At 36.5% G+C, this 16649-nt stretch overlaps 1 protein-coding gene across 1 annotated transcript in view; it reads right to left on the bottom strand.

Moving 5' to 3' along the window:
* KIAA0319 (KIAA0319 ortholog) overlaps positions 1-16334 on the bottom strand; it is a 129945-nt gene extending 113611 nt beyond the window's left edge. Inside the window, exon 1 of the mRNA XM_051970605.1 lies at positions 15895-16334. The gene's annotated coding sequence lies outside the window, so the exon portion shown is untranslated. The remainder of the gene's footprint in view (positions 1-15894) is intronic.
* Between the last annotated feature and the right edge of the window lie 315 nt (positions 16335-16649).

The raw sequence follows: 16649 nt of genomic DNA, 5'->3' as shown, positions 1-16649 counted from the left end.
CCAAATGGGACAACATCTAATCTGTTGCTTCTGCCACTGTAGTTTCATCTGACCTAATCAAGATTTTATCACCAATATAGTGGGGTACACCAATACCCCAAGGAAGGGGCCTCTTTCAGTTCTTGGGCCACCATAATGTGGCAATATATAGGAGAATGCAGGTAGTCCTAGGGAAGGATAGTGCTTCAATGGCCCTCTTTTCTTTCTTTTCTATTTCCTTTTTTTGTAGGGGGTGGCAACTATATTGCTACCTTCTTTAGAAAGTCTTTTATTTAAAAAAAAAAAAAAAAAAAGTAAAACAAAATAATTCCTCACATTGCCCAGGTCCAGAAATGTATATCTCTTTAAGTACCTTGAATCCATCACCTCTCTGTCAGGAGGTGGGCAGCATGCTTTCTCACACTGATAATATATAACATCGTTCCTATGGCGTTAAATAACAACCTGCCACTGAAGCATTTAAAGGCACCAATTACCATCACTAGTCACGGTACGCCTATCATTTATTCTTCTTTTCTTTTGTTCCTCCTTCGCTGATTATACTGGGTGTCCCAAAAGTCTTAAAGTAGTTTTAAGCTTTAAAATTAACTGAAATACTAAGACTTTGGAGAGACTCTCTATATGTCTGTCACTATCTTAGGGTGAATTTTTGGCATCCCAAGTGAACATATCACTGCTAACACAGCCTTCTAAGAAGGGAGGAACATAATTTGTTTTCTGCTGGCCCAGTGGGTTCCAACCCATAAGGACCCACCTGGCTCTTGAGTTTATCAGATTGTTTCATTTACTGCCAGAAAGGCAAACCCTACTGAACTTCTACAGCCATTCATCTGATAACAGAAGATACTCTACTGAGTACAGATATTGGTAAGTCCTTCCAGATGATTAAGCTCCAGTTTACATGGCTTATACAGGAGCTCTGAGGGATGGGGCAGAGAAATATTCATCTATACTAGTTCCTGGATAGTAGACATGGGTCTGACCAAGCAGTCCACAGCCTGGAGAACACAGAATTGGACAACTCTTGCTTGAAAAGAATCCTGGCAATCATTTTGTTCAATACTTCATTTTATATATGAGCCTGCCAGAGAGAAGTGACTTGTCTAAAGTCATACAGGTCATACAAGTCAAGGTTGGTAGTTCTTACTTCCATCTTTAGTACACACACATACACACCTTAAGTTGGCTAAATCTAAGTGGTCTTTCCAGTGTATAGACAATGCTGCCTCTCCACAATAAGCTGCAAAACATGAATGCAACTGAAGACCAAACAAGCCTCTGATGGGTTTAGAGGCCCAGAAGCCAAAAGGGTTCTTAATGATACATCCAAAAATTGTAGGAAATGATTGCTGCCTACTCCTGTATTCTACTTTATCTAGTGTTGGAATCTTTACAAACTGCTAACTCATTAGAGTTGATAGACTATTGATCTGATCTTACAAGAAGATATTTTGGGCCAGAACCTGAAACAAGGTACTAAGTAGAACTAATTGATACAATGCTTGTGTTCACACCTTTACTCATTGGAATTCACAAGTATGGGAGTTTCACAAAGTAAACTTTGTAACTTTGTGAATTCATACCTCCCTTAATCCCTGCCTCTGGAAGGAGGAGTCAACCTTTGGGAGATCATATATAAAGAGGCTCTTAGCTTCAGGTGAGTTAGTTACTTTGGGTTAGAGAGCCAGAAGCCCTCTCTCTGAGGAGGGAGAGATTCATTCCATTTTCCACTTGGTTGGCTGGTGGCAGAAGGGAGTTCAGCTGAATTACACTGGAGAAGAGCACGCTGGGACAGATGCAGAGCACTCTGGGAGATTGAGAGCCAGATTTCCGAGGCAAGAAAGATCCATTCCATTTTCCACTTGGCTGGCTGGGCTGAAGGACTAACCTTTGGATTTGGAGACATTCGGAGGGAGCTGAACCAAGCAGAGAGACAGGCCTCTAAGCTAACCGGGCTATATTGGAGACAATAAAAGATCTGAACTTTATCACCTGGCTGTGTTTTGAGGTGATTATTACTTTCAACTGCAACTAAGGCTGCCTCCAGAAAACCTCCCTGAGAAACCTGCTTTCTCCAGAGAGAATCACAGTTATATTATTTTAAAGAAAAACAAGAACTTCACAATCTAGCATATTCATATGGATATCTATAGATAAAGCATATCTAACACCTGCCTCACAGAGTTGTTGTGAGAACCAATGAAATAACTTATGCAAAGCACTTTGCAAAAACTTAAAAGTGCTACATAAATGCTAGCTTTTGTTATTAGTTAACTATATCACATTATAACATAACTATGTTAACTACAGTTACAATATAGCTATATTACTAGGATAGCTAATCGGAGACCTCCAAGTCTTTATAAAAATACTACAGTCATACTCAATCACTTATCTAAATCTTCCAGAGTGAACTACTTGCTAAAAACCAATTATTCAGATTGTTGAGATTTTGATCTAGTAGGAAAGGGGAAGACAGAAGTTCAAATAGAGCAAGAGTTAAAACAACAGGCTCAAACCTCAGCCTTCCTCACTCCAAAGCAGATCCTCTATCTATCTGTCATATTAGATGGCATGGTGAATAGAATGCAGAACTTGAAGTCAGGAGGACTCATCTTTCTGAATTCAAATCTGGCCTTAGACAACAAAAAACTCTCCATAAAGTGGCATAATAAAAAGTAAATTATTATCTATAGCTGACATTTATAGGTTAAGTGACACAGCCAAGAAGTGTTAAGTGTCTGAGACCAGATTTGTATTCAGGTCCTCCTGACTTCAGGGCTGGTGCCTATCCACTGTACCACCTAACTGCCCCTGTAGCAGTTAGAGAGAAGAAAAGTAAAGATTAAATCATTTTTGAGTAAGGGACAGTAGACAATTGAGGACAATAAGGAGATCAACTTAGGCAACCAATATTTATAAAGCTCCTGTTCTCTGGCCTCTGCTTTTCAAGGAGTTTGCATTCTCTCAGGGGAGACATGTTCATTAAATTTAGGCAAAATGAATTAAAGGTAATTTGGGGTGGAAAGAAATAATAGCTAGAGAGGCAAGAATGCAATTGTGTAAAAGTAATAACAGTAAAAAATTAAGGGTTGAATGGGCAAGGGATGTGTGTGTGTGTGTGTGTGTGTGTGTGTTGCCAAAGTGGGAAGAGTGGTCATTTATTCATAAGGTCAAGAAGTTTGGACTTAATCCATTCCAGTAACAACATCCCCAGAGATTCTCATCAAGGGAGTGACATGAGAAAAGCTGTATTCTGTGAAGATTAATTGGATAGTGGTATGCTTTGATTAGTGGGTGCAGGAAGAGTAGAACTAAGGAATCAATTAGGAAACAAGTACAGTAATGTAGATAAGGGGGTGACAAGGGATCAAACTTATGCAGTGGGGTGAAATGGATGGAAAAGGATGAGTTTGTGAGTCATTTTTGGGCAACAGTACATTTTGGGAATAATCATTGAAATGAAAGCAAGGGAAAAGCCAAAGATACACAGATTTCAAGTGAAAATTTTCAGCTTGCATTTCTCAGCTTAAAATTTAAAAATAATGACAATAATAATTAATAATGATAACTCACATTTTCATAACTCTGAAGTTTCCAAAGTGTTTTCCTTACAATAACATTGTCAGTGGGCAGTATAAATATAATTACCATTTTATAGAGAAGGATTAATTATTTAATTGATTTGTATGAGAGTCTCAATACTGTAAAATATCAGGATTATGTATTACTGAAGATGTTGCTTTCACATTAAGAAGGAAATAGCTGAAAGATGAAACCTTGCATTTGTACCTTAGGCCTTCAAATGGATTGGCGGTTCTGGGAAATGCTTAGCTTTCTATCATCTCAGCACTTTTATTTCTCAATAGACTCGCTTTAAGTTCTCCCTATCTAAATACATAAAATCTATACATAGAATATTGACTCTTGGCTGAGTAGATGCTTTGTTCTTTGCTACCTGCAGTATTATGGTTGAGCCAGAAGCTTAAAGATAGACATAAGAGGAAAGGCTATCACAGAGAAAACCTTTGCAAAAAAAGCTTGTAAACCAGCTCTTAAACTATATTATAAAGCAGTGATCATCAAAATCATTGGATACTGGCTAAGAAAGAGAGTAGTGTATCAGTGGAATAAGTTAGGTTTATAACACCCCAATAGTCCATGATTAAAGTAATCTAGTGTTTGATAAATCCAAAGATCCCAGCTTCTGGTATAAGAACTTACACTGGAAAATAGTATGGCAGAAACTATGCACTGACCAACATCTAACACCCCATACCAGGGGTCCTCAAACTTTTAAAATAGGGGGCCAGTTCACTGTCCCTCAGACTGTTGGAGGGCCGGACTATAGTAAAAACAAAAACTTTGTTTGGTGGGCCTTTAAATAAAGAAACTTCATAGCCCTGGGGGAGGGGGATAAACGTCCTCAGCTGCTGTATCTCACCCACGGGTTGTAGTTTGAGGACCCCTGCTATTAAATGTGTAAGAATATTATATCTGCAAAATGGTATACATAGCTCAATAGGTCCTATACCAAGATAAGATCGAGGTGGGTTTATGATTTAAACTTAAAGAATGATATTATCAAGTTTTATAAGCAAATTAAGAAGAACAAAGTTAGTCTACCTCTCAGATCTGTGGAAAAGGAAGTAATTTTTGGCCAAAAATGAACTGGAGTGCATTATGAAATGTGAAATAGATAATTTTGATTATAAAAATATAAGCCATTCTTTAATTGATAAATGGTCAAAGGACATGAACAGACAATTTTCTGATGAAGAAACTGAAACCATTTCTAATCATATGAAAAGATGCTCTAAATCAATATTGATCAAAGAAATGCAAATTAAGACAACTCTGAGTTACCACTTCCCACCTCTCAGGTTGCCTAAATGACAGAAAAAGATAAAGATGAATATTGGAGAGGATGTGTAAAAAGTGGGACATTAATACATTGTTGGTAGAGTTCTGGACTGATCCAATCATTCTGAAAAGCAATTTGTAATTAAGCTCAAAAAGTGTGCTTATCCTTTGACCTAGCAGTGTTACTACTGGGCTTATATCCCAAAGAGATCTTAAAGGAGGGAAAGGGACCCATATGTGCAAAAATGCTTGTGGCAGCCCTTTTTATAGTGGCAAGAAAGTAGAAATTGAATGGATGCCCATCAACTGGAGAATGGCTGAATAAATTATGGTATGTGAATGTTATGGAATATTATTGTTCTGTAAGAAATGACCAGCAGGATAATTTCAGAAAGACCTAGAGCGACCTACATGAACTGATGCTAAATGAAATGAGCAGAACCAGGAGATCATTATACACTTCAACAACAATACTGTATGGGGATGTATTCTGATGGACGTAGCTCTCTTCTACAATAAGATGATTCAAACCAGTTCCAATGGTCTTGTGATGGATAGAGCCATCTACACCCAGGAGAGGATTGTGGGAACTGAGTGTAGATCACAATATAACATTCTCATTCTTTTTGTTGTGATTTGCTTGCATTTTGTTTTCTTTCCTTTTTTTTCCATTTTTGAGCTGTTTTTTCTTGTGCAGTATGATAATTGTATAAATATGTATACACATTCAATTTAACATATATTTTTACCATTTTAACATATATTGGATTACTTGTCATCTAGGGGAGGGAGTGGAAATAAGGGGGAGGAATTTGGAACACAAGGTTTTGCAAGAGTTAATGTTGAAAAATTATCCATGCACATATTTTGAAAATAAAAATCTTTAATTGAAAAAAGTTTTCATACAAACAAAACCAATGAAAACAAGATTAGAAGGGAAGCAGAAAACTGGGGGAAAATTTTTACATACAAGGGTTCTAATAAAGGCCTCATTTTTAAAATATAGAGAGAACTGAGTCAAATATGTAAAAATATAAGCTATTCTCCAATTGATAAATGGTCAAAGGATATGAACAGACAATTTTCAGATGAAGAAATAATTAAAACTATTTCTGGCCATATGAAAAAATGCCCTAAATCCACTATTGATTAGAGAAATGTAAATTAAGACAACTCTGAGGGACTAAGATTGACTAAAATGACAGAAAAAGGTTATAAATGTCAGAAGGGATATGGGAAAACTAGGATACTAATACATAATTGGTAGAATTATGAACTGATACAACCATTCTGGAGAGCAATCTGGAACTATGCCCAAAAGGCTATCAAATTGTGCATACCCTTTGACCTAGTAGTGTCTCTCCTGGACCTGTATCCCAAAGAGAACATAAAAATGGGGAAAAGACTTATATGTGCTAAAATGTTTGTAATAATCCCTTTTTTTTCTGAGACAATTGGGGTTAAGTGATCACACACAGGATCACACAGCTAGGCAGTGTTAAGTGTCTGAGACCAGATTTGAACTCAGGTCCTCCTGACTTCAGGACTGGTGCTCTATCCACTGTACCACCTAACTGCCCCTGTAGCAGCACTTTTTGCAGTAGCAAGGAACTGGAAATTAAATGGATGCCCATCAATTGGAGAATGGTTGGGAAAATTGTGGTATATGAACGTAATGGAATATTATTGTTCTGTAAGAAACAATCAGTAGGATGATTTCAGAGAGGTCTGAAGAGACTTATATGAACTGATGCTAAATGAAGTGAGTAGAATCAAAAGAATGTTGTACACAGCAACAACAAGCTTATGTGATGATTAATTCTGATGGATGTGGTTCTTTTCAACAATGAGTTGATTCAGATCAGTTCCAATGGACTTGTGATGGAGACAGCCATCAGCATCAAGAGAGAAGAATGTGAGTAATGATTGTGGATCACAACATAGTATTTTCACCTTTTTTGTTGTTGTTTGCTTGCTCTTTGTTTTCTCTTTTTTTTTCCTTTTTGATCTGACTTCTTGTGCAGCGTGATAATTGCAGAACTATATATAGAAGAATTGAACATGTTTAATATATATTGGATTACTTGCTGTGAGAGAGAAAGGGTGGAGAAAAGGAGAAAGAAAAAATTTGGAACACAAGGTTTTACAAAGATGAATGTTGAAAACTATCTATGCATGTATTTTGAAAATAAAAAGCTAAAAAAAATAGGTTGTAAGTCTGAACTTAGCAAACTGTACATTAAACTTTTTTGAATGATTGTGGGGAAGGGGAGTGATATATGCAGATGTTAAGAAATGTGAATTTTTGTTCACCCAAAATGTCTACAAATAATAATTAGACCTGAAATTAGTAAGCTATTCATAAACTTTTCAAATATCTTTACATTATATTCCTGATTTCTTATCTATAGCCAGAGAGTTCTCACCTAAAAATAGAACTCCCTGACATCGGGCAAGGAAATTATTGTTGGCTTACCTGAAATGATATAAGATAAGTGAGAGAAAGAAAACTGAATTGGTAGACTGATCTTCCTGATGATAAAGCAATAAATGGATCATTTTTAAAAATGTACTATAGTTTTTTTTTCCATTGAATTAAATGCAAAAAACCCACAGAATGTGTTTTAGAAGAGGTTGTTTTCACATTCAAAACTGATCCTTGGTATTCCACAGATAAAGATCATGTAGCATATATACAGATTCTAAACACTTCACATCCTTAAGAGAAAACAAAAATGTTTCAGAGATGCTTTTTATGTCCCTAGAGTTAGAACAAAAACATTCTGCCTTTTCCTATACCAAAGCATGTCCTGAGAGATCTTCTATTATCCCTCCTTAATATTTCCTTTTCTATTGGTGACTGGAAGTGGCTATTAAAGGGAAAAGCAATTTGTGATTTACAACATATACTTTCTGAAAATTTTTACCCACAAGCCTAGTACCCTAGATATCAATACTCTAGAAACAGATGACTTAGGATATAAGCTATTCAGGACAAGATTGCTTTACTTTAGTTTTTGCGTCTCCAGCACCCTGGACAATGCTTGGCACCAATCACGTAAATGCTAATTTAATCGAATTGTCATTTTATAGATTCAAAACCGATAATGGTTGTCATTATCACTGTAATCATCCTCAGAATCATCACCATGGGTGTTCTCCAAAAAAGATCAAGAATGAACAGAATTGCAAAGGGGATTTTTTGTAATTATGGGGTAGGCCTACTGGTCTCAAAAATCCCCTCAAACCTAGGTCCTATGAATTTGCAAGTCCATGAATTTCTCAATGAAAAATCAATAAAAGAATAGAAATTGATTACATGTGAATTTTTGGAGGTTTAAATTCCATATAAATGAAAATCCCACCAGGTTCCCCCAACAGAGGAAGAAAGATTAAAGACCACCATCAGTCCCTCCTCATGAAAGGAAGAATGGTGGAGAAAAACCCACTAACTTTTTAATGTCTACTTTCCAATGCTCTTAGTCCCTACCTAACTTCTAGGAGCTTTGTACATATCAGAGCACAGAATTTCAGTATTAGAAAAGACTTATCTAATACAATTATATCTGAAAAATCCCCTCTACAACATACCTGACAAATGATCATCCAGTCTTTGCTTAAAGACTTCCAGTTTTGAATAAGCCATTATTTTTCCAGGGTAGCCCAATCCACTTTGGGATAGCTGTACTTGTTTCCCCTTAAATCAAGTCCAAATATACCTCTTTGTAATTTTCATCCATCTCCCCTATGGTCCTCTTCCTTCAGTGACCTGGTTCTTCTGAGTCTCTGCTAGTCTTCATGCTAGCCTTTCCAAATACTTAAAGATAGCATATAAACTATACCAAAAATCTTCTCTTCTTTAGACTAAACACCACCAATTTCTTCAACTTCTCATTAAATATAATTAAATTAAATTAAATATAATGATCATAGTGTCCTTCAGTATCTACGTTGCCTTTCTCTGGATATTCTCCAATTTATCAAAGTCCTCCCTATAATGTGCCCCCAGAAATGGAATTTGATCAGGGCAGAGTACAAGGAGACCATCATCTCTTTATTCTTAGCCGCCACAGTTCTTAATGTTGCCTAAATCACTAGAACTTTTTTGGCTGCTATGTCATACCGTTAACAACTTCTAGTGGGAGCAAGGAAATAACCATTTATATATCATTTACTATGTACCAGCCACTGTGCTAAGCACTTTACAACTATCTCATCTGACCCTCACAAAAACAAATTAGGTACCATTAGCCTAGCTAGGTGGCACAGTGGATAGATTGCTGGGCCTGAAGTCATGAAGTTTCAAATTTCTAAGTTCAAATCTGGCCTCTGATACTTACTAGGTATGTTTGACTCAGTTTTCTCATCTGTAAAATGAGCTAGATAAGAAAATGGCACACCACTCCAGTATCTCTGCTAAGAAAACCCCAAATAGAGTTGGATATTCTATAGTTGAAGAAACTGAAAGAAACAGAAGCTAAGAGAGTTGCTCAGAGTCATACAACTATCAAATATTTCAAGTTGGGTTTATATTGAGGTTTTCCTAACTTGCAGGCCCAACACAATCCACTACACCATCCAGCTACCTCTTCAAGTCCATTACATCCCCAGACAATTTTTTTCAGATGAACTGCTATCTAAATTTGCTCTTGCACCTAGGTACCTGAACTTGGAGCTAGGTGGAAGGAAATTGGAGGTGCTGAGTCTCTCTGAAACATAAAGAAGGAGATAAAGAGAAGAAGAGGGTTCCTGAAAGCAGAATCCTGATCTACCAATGAGATCAGTACTATGAAGCTTTTTTTGTGGAATATGTTGGCAAAAACAAATGCTGGCTACTGTAATACAACTCTTCACAAAATATATGATATGTGCCAAGTGGCAAAATTAAAAATGTATGAGAATGTACATGTTCTATATGACTCCAACATCACTTAAGGACTTTAATTTTATACTCAGTCCCTTCCCCAAAATGTATTTCCATAAAAAAGAAAGCAACTGAAAGTAAGAGAGTAGATGAAATAATGAATGCTTTGTACAAGGAAGAATAACGATCATTTCAATGTCAGAGACTCAAAATCCATATTATCAAAGGAATCCTTTCTTTTTCTGATGCTACCCCCCCGAAACTGGCATGTGTGTACACATAAATATATAAAAATATAATAAAAAGAATATTGTAGTTACAAGGGATCTTATGATCAACAACAACAAATAATGCAACCATCGACATCTAGAAGTATTTCATATCCATCATCTTATTTCAACAGGGAATGTTATTAAGAACTTACTTTGTACCAGATAAAGTGCTAGATGCTATAGTTACAAAGACAAAAATAAAACAATTTCTCCCCTCAAAGACCTCATGTTTATCTTAGAGGATATATTATGAACACAAGTAATGGATTATTTTTTTTTTTTACTTCTTTCCTCAATTCTTCATGCCAAAGAAGGGTAGCTTCCACAGACCATCACTCCTAACCTAAATGTGGTAATTTAAATAATGTCTCCCAAAAAGACTTGGAAAAAAACGGAGTTGAAACTGGGCTACTTTAGGAAGCCTTGAGCCTCTGGGGAAAGGATCCTTGGTCATGAAACATACTGCCTGGGGTGCCTGGAACAAAAATATGTTAGGTTTTGGAATAATCATATTCCAATCTCATATTGGTAACAGATACTTTCTAGGAAATGAAAATGGCAAAAGTGTCCTTACTACAGAGGTGAGGTCAGAGGTCTGGGGAAAACCAACACAGAAGACAAGCCACATTTGGTGACATATCTGAGCTATATATTCAGGGAGAACTGTGTCTCCTGCCAATACAGGGAAACTTGATCCCCTTTTGTGGTTTGGATCACCACAAAGAAGCTCTGAAAAATGGTTAGTGACAAAGGGAAGTAATGCCAGTGTCATCTGTTGGGAACCATGTAGAGAAGCATAAGAGAGCAACACCCAGAGCCATCATTACCATTCATTTTAGCACCTGGTGCAAACACCACAAAAAAGCACATTAAGCCAGGATAATCAGCAGGAAAATACACTCAAATAAACTTTTTAAAGACAAATTCAACTGAGGAGGGCGGCAGGGAAGCTAAGGACAAAAGATAAGAGATGTTCTGAAGAAATTTCAACCTCAGGACATTGCTTCAAAGGAAGGCAGAGACTCAGAAGAACTAGGTTCTAAGTTGCTCAGGTTAGCAACTGAGGTTGCTGCTGGGAGGGTCTCCCCCATGAGGGAAGAAAAAAAAGGTGGGAACTGACTAGAAAAGAACTTCCTTATGAGAGAGGAATTTTATTATAAAGCAACTTTCTATTTTAATTAATCATTCTTATCTACTTAGGCACTCAGTTCATTTCTTTATACTTGCTGAAGAAATACAGACATAGAAAATCTCCTCAAAATTTCAGTACTTGGGGGCAAAGTTCCATTTGACCTGCCCAAGGTATCGGTCTGGTAGTGACTAAGCAACTTACTGGGAGTTACAGAGAACTTCAGGAGTAGCTCCATGATGCCTGCCACCAATACCTGCCTTATCTAGTGCAACTCTAAGCAGCTGAAGCTATGCAGAAGCCTAGAGAATTATTTTTTTGCAAGTGCTGTTTTCCACAAGCTCTTCTGAGTTTTCTTTGATCTATAAAATAAAACTTTTCAGCAATGACAAAAAGAAAGATCTCATATACCCTAAAAGACTGCTTTTTATAGTAACAAAGATCAGAAAACAAAGTAGATGCTTATGAATTGTGTAGTGGCCAAAAAAAAAGATTTGTTTTATGAATGTAATGGAATATTATTGTGCTATAAGAAACAGTAAATATGAAGAATACAAAGAAATGTAGGAAGACTTATATGAATTAATGCAAAGTGAAGCAAGCAGAACCAGAAAAAAAAAAAAACACAGAATTAAAAACATTGTAAGTAGAAAGAATGACAAAACAATCAAAATTGAATGCTTGAAATTATGTCCAAAGCTGGCTCCTCCAAAAAACTATAAGATATTACCTCTTCTTTTTTCTTTTTTCTTTTTTTTTTTGGGGGGGGGGCAGAGATGGAGGACTGTGGCTCTACAGCTATCACTGAATATGTAAGATGTGTTGTTTAATTTTGCTGAACTGTTTTCCTTTTGGCTTTTTATCTTCTTTATTTTAAGAGATGGCTCTCTGGGAAGAGTATGGTTGAGATAGATTAGAAAAAAAAAACAAGTAGAGGAGGGAAGCAGTGAATTTGAATTTTAAATTTTAAAAAATAAATATTTTTTTACATGTTAACTGGAAAAAATTTTGAATAAAAAAGAAGATAAAGATATCAATAAGGTATTCCTAAAAGTAAAAATAAAGAAAATGTTTTCTTTTTGAGTTTTATTAACTCAATGCTTGAGAAGGTTTGATTATGTTAGAAAGAGAAAAAAACTGAGATTAAAAATATTCAAGACAGACTGAAACACTACCATGTAAAGAATAACTGGAGGAGTTAGGTATTTAGTTTGGAGGGGAAAAGACTTAAGGGGAGGAGAACCCATGAGAGCTAGATTCAGAATCAAAAACATGATCAAGAGGAAGAAGAATAAGGTATCCTAAGTAGTTCCAGAGGGCTGAATCAGATAGAATAATCCAAGAAGTCTGTTTGGGCTTAGTATTAAAGAAAAAACTTTCTAACAATTTTGGAATGTTATAGAATGTACCTACTTGTGAGATGGTGAATTGTCTATAGAATAATGCCCTGGAACAGTTGTCCAATTTTGCTCAGTCTGATGCTGCTTAAATGGTACAGAAAAGATTACTGAAATAGAGGGATAGTTAGATATGGTATCAACAGAAACAGAAACTGGAGTTGCTAATTTATACATAAAGATCTCCAAAGACTACATATTGGCTAGGAAAACTATATATTAACATTATGTTTTATTATATTTTACCTACTTTGTTAAATACTTCCCAGTTACATTTTAATGTGGTTCAGGCCACATTTGGGAATGTTGCAGATAACAATTCTGTCAAAGGACACTATATTTGAACAATGTCAAGTAAAGAATCTATAAAGCACATTTTTATTCAATGATCTTATTTATAAATGATTAGACCAAGTAATGCAAATATGAGAGATATCTTAATTCCTTTGCTAATAGCTGTTCTTTTCCTTAGATTGTACCAAGTGATCTATGACTAAACATTCGTATGTATATAAATATTTTTTACACTGAAACAAAATCTTGATTATCTAACACCCAGAAATCAATCTAAGGAAACAGATTTAGGTTAGTTTAAGGTTCCCTTTGAATAAGAAAAGTCTATGATTTTAAGTTTCTGGTATAATGGCAAACATGGAAGTCAAATGAGAAGACTTAAAAATCTCATAATATTGGCAACTCACCTCTCACTTTCTTTTAGAACAAAGGTTCAAAAGGAAAGATAGCTGGATTAGGGGTCACTGATTCCAAAATAGAAGAAAATGCTGAAAAGTTGGGATACACAGGTAGCACTTTAAGGTTTATAAGCTGCTTTACAAATATTATCTCATTTTACCCTCAAAATAGCTTTGAGAAATAGATGCTGTTATTTCCCTGACGTGATAATGAGAAGGATGTTGAGGCAAACAGCAGTTAAGTAACTTGTCCAGAGTCATGTAGCTAATAAGTGTCTGAGGCCTGATTTGAATCCAGGTCTTCCCAATTCTATGCCCAATGCTCTATTACTGGGCCATCTAACTACCTAATAATTGATATTTACTTTATGTTTAGAGGTTTACAGAGCATTTTACATACTTTTCTCATTTGATTTTTTCATGATATGATATGGGTCACAATCAATATATGGGACTTGATCAAATCTCTCTGACCCTCAACTCTTCTCCACTATACCACACTGCCTCTCAAACTAAAGTGAGATAAAGACAGTGAAGATACTTTAATGAAAACAATTAAAAAGTCCCAATCAATTTATTTCTATAACAGCATTGTTTAAATTGTGTAAATAATGGTCAAAATTGCCCCTTACTAAATATAGTTGGCCTTTGGTCAAAAACAAGAAGATGGGTTGAAAAAAATCAGAATTTTCCCAGCAAGACAACCTCATCCTTTTGCAAAATACTATTATTGGAAGGAAAAGATGGAGGGAAAGGAGGTGAAACACTCCCACATATTACTTAATCTTACTATAAATTAAATCCCAGAGAAAGACTATGTCTTAGACTATTAGAAAAAATTTAGATTATTCAATGTAAAAAAAAAAAATTATTGAATTCCACCATTTTTACTCTGACATGGAAATAAAAATGGAGGGAGATGGCACAGAAATCACCATCCACTAGGCATTCATAAAAATAGAGCCTACTTTAAAGTATGGACTTTTTAAAGGTTTTAAACAGGTTGTTCAGATTAATTTCCTTACCTAAGCAAGAACCACCCTCTCCAACCCATCCCAACTCATCCACATTTAAAATGTAATCGACATTATATTTAGTAAATATACCTGTATTAATTAACATTCTAGGAACCAACCAATTTACACATTTTAAGGTGATCTGATATCCAGATTGTGTGAGATTAAGCTTTGGGCACAATTAATAAATGATACTGATGGTGTCAGGGAAAGTCCATTTCAAATGCACAGTCTTTATATTTAAAGAAATGTAAATTGCAGATTTTCCTTTAATTTAATTGAAGCAAAAATGTTTATGGGTAAATTATGAACGTTTAAATAACAAGCTCATCTTTTTTTTAGTTCACAACACAATTATAGATTTTTATATTTTATATGGATGTCATATTATTTTTAATTATAGCTGAGAATATACTAAGCTGTACTCATTTTTATGAAAGTATGTCACTTTCATAGTTATGAGTTGGCAAGGATGAATATTTAAAACAGCTTTTACCCCAGGAAGTTCTAGGATGCTGTTTGCCTGCTCTTTTTTCTACATGCATATGCTATCTTTCCAGTTTTAATCTGAATACTTTCAATGTGTTTAGTTTCTTTAAATCAAAACACAAGTTTAAAATAATAATCACAGGAATAGTTCTGGATTCCGGGTATGCCTCTCCAGTATCTCCTCTTGTTCTGCTCTTCTATACAACAGGTTGCAAATATTTTCAACAATTATGCATCCAGACACAAAACAACAAAGATAGCAGTAAATGCCTTTCCCTTTAATAGCAACAATAAAATCCTTTCTATTTTTCTTTTTTTGTATATGTGAATGTGTTGATAGAGGTTTGTATATTTGAGTAATTGTTTGCAGAGGTTGCTATTTTAATAATAAAATACATATCTGAAAATATATATTTGGTGGTTTCAATTATTTTTCTGTGGATCCTGCCTAAAACCTTCCTATTCTTGTTCTGAATTTGTATTTCTCACAAAACGACCCTGTTGTAGAATCATTCAATGAAACATAACAGATGATAATTATACATAAATACTTGTAATCATAATTTTCCTTCCTTATCATTAAGAGAAATACAAATTCACAGAAAGAATGATGTCTTTCATCTTTTCAGATTAATGTCCCAACAGTTTATGAAGTTCAAAGGTAGACAAATTAAAATCTTACAAATCTCTAAGCTACAGCGGGGACTAAGCTAAAGAGAATGCAATGAAATTAATAGATGACAAGTGATACTTCAATGAATCCTTGATTCCATCGGTGTGGAAGCTTCCAACACCACCGTCGATCACCGTGGCTTCCTGACTTCTCAATCAGTGTGACAAGATGAGACAAAGTAAAACAAGACAAGAGCATTTAAAAAAACAAACAACTAAAATCTAAGGATAATTAATTCAACGACGTTGGGCAGCCTGCTGAGTTCTTTCCATGTCCTGGGTTCCACCCCACTCCCAATTATTCTCTCTGCAGCAATCAGCGCTTCTACTCGGAGTTGATGACTGTCAGGTACCAGAACAACCCACAGCACCTGCTCCCATCTCCTAGGCTTACACTCCATTTAGCTATTTTGCATCTTTGGAGTAGCCCTCCACTCTCAGTGTTCCGCGTTTTCATTACTTCGCGAGTTCCCACTGGGGAGGGGGTTCCGATACTATACCTGAACATCTGGGCTGCTCAATCAGAGGATATTCTTCCTTGTTGGACCCCCAGGCCTGGAAGCGTCATTCTTCGCAGCATCTGCTCCTTTCCTTCCTCGTCATCAACTCCCCATACACTCTCGCGTACAGGTCCGGGCAAGAATTCTAAGGAGTTAGCAACCCGCGCTTCCTCTTCTCCGCCTTTCCTTCTGGAAGGAAGGCTGCTTTGGCGGGTCCCCGGAGTAGTTTTCCCGCGGTGCTAAAACAGCGGCAGCTGCTGTCTTTACCTAGAGCAACAGCCGAGACCGCGGTAGCAGCAGCTGCAGCAGGGGCACCGCCCCACCTCCCCCAGCGCCGACCACACCAGCTTGGACAACTGGTGGGGGGAGCTCCGGCGCGCAGGATGCAATCCGCGCCCTGAACCCCTTAGCCGCGAAAGCTTTAGCAGATGCCGGCCTGCGTGCGTGAGATGCAACCTGGATCACTGTTACCAAGACGACGAGCACGCCGAGCCTCTCTTTTCTCCTCCCTCCCTCCCTAAGCACACACCCAGTTATAGATACACTGTCTTAAACCCCAGAGAAACCACAACACACCTGAACGCGCGCGCGCACACGCACATTCTCTCTCTCTCCATCTCCCTCCTTCTCTCCTTTCCCTCTCTCTCAGTAGATTCCTCCCCCCCTGCAAATTCGTTACTATTACCATCTGCAATTCAGGTCTAAATCATCAATCATCAAATCAATACTAACATTGTTTCTGGAAAAGGTGCTTC

This window comes from Antechinus flavipes, chromosome 1 (assembly GCF_016432865.1).
Source record: "Antechinus flavipes isolate AdamAnt ecotype Samford, QLD, Australia chromosome 1, AdamAnt_v2, whole genome shotgun sequence".
In the NCBI taxonomy this organism is placed as follows: Eukaryota; Metazoa; Chordata; class Mammalia; order Dasyuromorphia; family Dasyuridae; genus Antechinus; species Antechinus flavipes.
Note: the sequence above shows the minus strand (reverse complement) of the source record. Positions and strands in the feature narration are given on the sequence as shown.